This window comes from Agelaius tricolor, unplaced genomic scaffold (genome assembly GCF_023055355.1).
Source record: "Agelaius tricolor isolate 1412-34295 unplaced genomic scaffold, bAgeTri1.0.p SCAF_27, whole genome shotgun sequence".
NCBI classification, from domain to species: Eukaryota; Metazoa; Chordata; class Aves; order Passeriformes; family Icteridae; genus Agelaius; species Agelaius tricolor.
In genome coordinates, this window is record NW_027269287.1 from 8603403 (window position 1) to 8609402 (window position 6000).

The window sequence follows — 6000 nt, forward strand, 5'->3', positions numbered from 1 at the left end:
TGGAGGGAACAAACTTTAGAAAGTGTTCAGACCTTAATTATTCTGTGAGCAAAGGGGGTAACCAAAGAAGATACCATTTTCTTTAGATTGAAAATGAAGGAAGCAGCAAAGAAGACAAAAGTTCCCATTATCTTCAGGAATGGATAAGTGTAATAATTCTGAATTAGAATTAAGGCAGAATTGAATATTGAGAATATTAATTCTAGCTGAAAAATTATATACCCCAGTAGAAGTTGAAAAAAATATATGGATGGTGTAGAGCATTCAGAAAGGAAGTAAAAAACCAGGAAATTTCACAATTTCTTCTTGTGAGGCAGACTCAAATTGATTTAGAAATTTTAGATTCTGAGTCCCCTGAGGAGGCCAAATTTAAAATATTCCAGAATGCTGGGTACTCCAGAGAAGACAGAGGAAATACCTGAAAATCACTAAAGATATTTCCCCATATCCTGCTGAAAATTTGTGGTTGGTAGTCAGTATTCCAGTAAAGTGGAGAAAATGAAAACTGTTATACAAAAAGAAATGTAAAGAAACACACGGGATTGCATGTAGTGCAGATTTAGAGCCCAGCAGAGCAGCATGGGCTGTGTGAGCTGGGACTTAGCAAGCATTTTCTTTAGTGCTTAAGTGTATGCATATGGAGCATACCAGACACTGAGAATAACAACAGAACCATTAATTTAGGGCATTTTCTCTAGGACTGCTAAGCAATATGGGAAATTATTGGGCTATTAATTTGACGGTGATTAGGATATCTGTTAAATTACTTTGGACATTGTTTCTGGCAACAAATGACCTAAAAAGTGTTTTGTTTACACTGAAGAGAAGCCAAACCTCTGAAAGCAAACAATTAAACTGTAGGTTTCCTCTGCTAAGCTTCTCCTCACTGCAGGCACAGGGAAATAAAATGTTTGGATAGGCAGGAATTTGCTGTGGTACTCCATGCTGAACCCTGGAGCTTGTCACTAGAAGACCCCAGAAAAACTGAAGACAGATTTGAGGACCTCATACAAAACACTCTGCCCATAACTGAAAAAAGACAAAACAAGCCTTGTTGTGTGATTCGTACTCCTAAGAATCCCCTGAAGCTTTAGGTGGAGGATTAAATGAGGATTTAGTTAGTTTTATTTGCTCTGGTTCAGGAATACCAGAGCTGTACACAACTAGATCACCTCCTAGTACAGATTTTGACTGGCCCAGGCCTGAGTGTATGACTGCATTTCTGTCAAATCAGCTAGAATACACAGTACAGTATTTATTCTGGCTTCATGGTCACTGCAGGAGGACAGGTGATATGTGATCTGCCAGAAAATCTGCCAGAACAATGTTATCCTTTAAATACTTTTGTTTTGAACAAATTTGGATCCACAGAGTGAGTCTGAACTAGCCAAACCATTTTTTCTTTTGCATCCACAATATTTTGGATCCAGCATATGTGCCCTAATCCATCCATTTTCATGAAAGCATGGCTGAGGAATCAGAAGGCTAAGAGGACATGTAGGGGAAAAAGTGGATGTCCTTCCCTTGTGTATAGATTTCATTTACCAAGAAATAAATATGTAGGAAATAGAATGTAATACATTACCACTAGGAAGGTGGGGCCCTCTTTCTTCCCTTTTGGAAGAGGAGACATATGATATTTGAGAGTTTGCCCAGACAGGCAATATATTTCACATGCTAAAATCCCCAATGCTCTGCCCAACCACATACATGCTCTCAGAAGTATTGCTAGCATTTTAGGGAAACTCTGAGGTTCCTAAATATATTTCAGGAAGCTGAAGTCAATGTAAGGGTAGGTTTTTAAGCTCAATTGATAAAATTAATAAATGCACATGCTTTCAGCATATTATACTGTTAGTTATACTCCAAATAACAAAAAACCACCAGAATTGTAATTGTGCTTTTGTTTTTTAGTTATTTAACCAGAAGTGAACCTTTTCTGGAGAAGCAGGGCAGGCTGTCCTAAAGCTGACAGTTGGTGTACTTGTGGCAAAAGTTTTCCCTGAAGCTTGTCAGACAAATCACGGTGTTACAGAATTGTTAGGGTTGAAAGGGGGTCTTAGGAGATCACCGAGTCCAGCTCCCCTGCCAGGGCAGGGTCATCTAAAGCACACAGGACTGTGTCTATGTGGGACAGACACAGGTCCTGAGAAGCAGACTCCACAACCTCCCTGGGCAGTCTGTTCTGGTGCTCTGCCACCTTCAATGTAAAGACCTTCTTCCTCATATTGAGATGGAACTTCTTTTATTTTAGTTTATGGGTGTCACTCCTTGTCCCATCACTGGGCACCACTGGAAAGAGTCTGGCACCATCCTTTCAGCACCAGCCTATGAGGTACTCGTATCTGTTTATGAGATTCCCCTATTCGTTTCCTAAAGACTAAGGAGGGCCAGCTCCCACTGTCTCTCCTCATAAGAGAGATACTTCATACCCCTCATTATCTTTGTGGCCTCCACTGGACCATCTCCATTAGCTCCTTTTCTTTCCTGTACTGAGAGGCCAGAGCTGGACACAATATTCCTCACCTGGAGCCGAGTAGAGGGGGAGGATCACGTCACTTGACCTGCTAGTCACATTCTTCTGATGCACCCCAAGATAAGGTTTGCTCTTCTGGCCATAAGGGTACTCTACCTGTTTATATCAACTTGTTATCCACAGAGACTCCCTGGTCCTTCTAGTAGATAAGACCTGCAATGGTGCTTGGGGCTCTTCCTCCCCAGGTGTAGGATCCTGCATGTGCATGAACGTCATTAGGTTTGTTAACCCTCATTAGGTTTCTGTCTGCCCATTCCTCCAGCCTGTCCTGCTGAATGTCAGCACAGCTTTCAAGTGCACCAGCCACTCCCCACAGTTTTGTGTCAACAGTAAACTTGCTGAGGGTGCATTTGATCCCTTCATCCAGGAAAGCAAGATGAGCAAGACTGGACCTGGTATTGATCCCTGGGGAACATCACTGACTACAGGCCTCACACTGGATTCCACTTTGCTGATCATGATCCTCTGAGCTCTGCCATTCAGACAGCTCTTGATCCACCTCACTGTCCATTCATCCAGCCCACAATTCCTAAGCTTATCTACAAGAATGTTATGGGATTCAGTGCCAAAATCCTTGCTGAAGTCAAGGTAGCCAACATCCACTGCTCTCCCCTTGTCAACCCATCCTGCCATGCTATCATAGAAGACTATCATATTTGTCAAGCATGATTTCCCCTCTTTGACCCTCTTTTCTTCTATATCTTGAGGAGTTCCAGTATTCCCTGTTCCATCACCAGAGACGGATATGAAGCTGACTGGCCAGTAGTTTCCCAGGTTCTCCTTATTGCCTTTTTTGAAGATGGAGGTAACCTTGTCCTTCCTACAGTTGTCAGGCGCCTCTCCCATTCTTTTTCAAAGATGATTGAGAGTGGCAGACCAACATCATCTTCCAGCTTACTCAGCACCCATTGGTGCATCCCAACAGGGCCTGTGGATTTGCTGTGTTTAATCTGTGTAGCCAGTCTCTAAGCTGACCTCTGTGACCAAGGGGAAGTCTTCCTTTCTGCAGCCTTCTTCTCTTACATCCAAAGTCTAGGATTCTTGAGAACTATCCTCAGCAGTAAAGACTGGGGCAAAGAAAACCCCCCATAATTTTTTCTTCTCTGTGTTTTCTCTTACCAGGATGCCCACCTGATTTATCAGTGGCTCTACATTTTCTTTTTGCTGCTAATACACTTCTAGAAGCCCTTCTTGTCCTTTGCCAGACTCAACTCCAGGTAGGCTTTGGCCTTCCTAAAGATGCTGTATGTTATAGCCACACATCAGCAAGATCCAGCAAAAGAAAAGGGAGAAATGTAAGTGAACAGTATAGTGCTGCCCTACTTGGGGGCATCCCATAGTTAAAGTGGATTTAGTATTACATGAAACGTGTCATATTTCATATCTCAATTCCAAGATTTCAGAAATAGAGTAAGCCAGCATGGACTGACAGTCTTGCAAGGACACCCCAAACCAGCCTGTGCTTTCTTCCTTGGTTTTTCTTTTGCTCTTCCTAAAGGTGTTAAAGCTGTACTTTCTTTCTCTCTTTCTCTCTTTTACTTTGCTGAGTTAATTTAATCTTGGATGGGTTTCCCAATCCATTTCACTGCAGGACCACACAAGAGCTTGTGTTGTCACGACCCATTTTTGGTGCATTATGATTGACTTATTCTGAAATAAACTGTGTAACTTAGCTGTGTAGTTTAACTAGTTAAAGCACCTATTTTATCTAGATACAGAGACAAAGGCATTCTGTTCAGTAGTCAGAGGAGGAGCATTGCTGAGGGATGTGGCTAGGACATGGAGGTTATTCTGTATTACCTTACACCACTGTGAGGAGCAGAGGGAAGGGGACTCTCACTTCTGAGAGAAGTGTTTTCTGTCCCCTCTAGAAAACAGAGTGGCAGGGCAGAAGGGAGAACTGTCAGGCATTGTTTGTTGTTGCAGGCTCAGTGGTGAGTTTGTTTTTTTTTGCATGTGAATCAAAAATCACATCTCTCTTTTGTACACTTTCTTTCTTGGTATTGTTGCTGTTAGTTTGTTTTATTGTCGTTTCCAGTAAATAGTTCCTATCTCAACACATGATCTTTAACTTTTGTACGTCCAATTCTTCTCTCCAGCCACCCGCAGTGGGGAGGGGGAGAAGAGAGGAGAGTGAGCAGCAGGATGGTTTTATTTGGAATACTAACTTGGGTGTACCGTTCCTAAACCATGACAAGAGGAAAATAAACTCTGAGTTGGTTGACACTTTTCGGTCACTAGTAATTAACATGCTCATTTTAAAATGGTCTTGGTTTGTCGCAGATATGTTGTTCTCAGATAAGCTAGTTCACAGATGGTGCTGTGTACCATACTGTAAACATGACTGACCACAACATGCAACTGTTACAGAGAGGAGTTTCTCTGCTAATGAGGTTGATGTAAGTCAATTTTTTATTGTGTATATTTTAAAATGTTACTTTCTTAGCTTTGAGAGAATGCTGTGGCAGTGTGGACTGTACTATTAAAGGCTAAAGTTGCCAGACAGAGGTTGTGGACTGGGGGCTGTAAAGTTCTCTTTGTTGTTGTGCACAGCTAATTAAAACCAAATAGAAATAAAACCAGATCTTTTGCAAGAACCTTAAGCCCTTGAATGATTGCTACAATGTCACCCACATTTTCCTAAAGAACTTGTAGTCGTAAGAGAAGGCAGGAAGCACTGGATGGGGACAAAGAGTAAGTAGGTTATTTTATCAAGATAAGACCAAGCTATGATACAAGACACTATAGAAAACTCAGGTACATTTGCTAAACTGCCTGAGCTCTAATCTTTACTATGTAGGCTGAATTTTCTGAAGAACTTCTGTTTTTTCAGCATGCTCTTGTTGTCTGGAGCTGGCTTTGTAGTGATGACAGTGATAAGCAGCTCTGGTGATACAGAACACACATAGCTACTTGGTCCACAGCTTTGTTTGGCAGGCCACTTCTGTTTACTGTTTCCTTTTGTTTTCTTTGAAAAGCACGATGCTGCACATGTGCAATCTTGCTGATTGCTCCACAGATTTTTCAGTGGTCCTGAATATCTATGAATGACCTCCTGTAGTGGTTACAGGAAAAAGGGTGCCAATATGGGTGTAACCAGACTGTGTATTCTACTCTGATCTACATAATTTCCCATGCACTGTTAATGATGGGTCATTCACAGCAGCTGCCCGGTGCACACCCGATCCCTCAGGCTACAAGCTGGATGTTAGATGAGAAGAGGCAAACCCTGTGAGGAAGAAGAGTCTTCACTGTGACTCCTCCCATGATAGCTCCCATAGGGAAAGCAGCAGCAGCAGCCATCCTGAGGGGCTCACCTCTGCTAATGGGCCATAATGAACAGAGTAGACACCAGCAGAATAGGCTGCTGAAACGACCATCAGACACTCCAAAAATACCCCACAACTCATAGGACCACATCACTCCACTGTGAACTCCCTCATGCTGGGCAGGTACCACCTGAG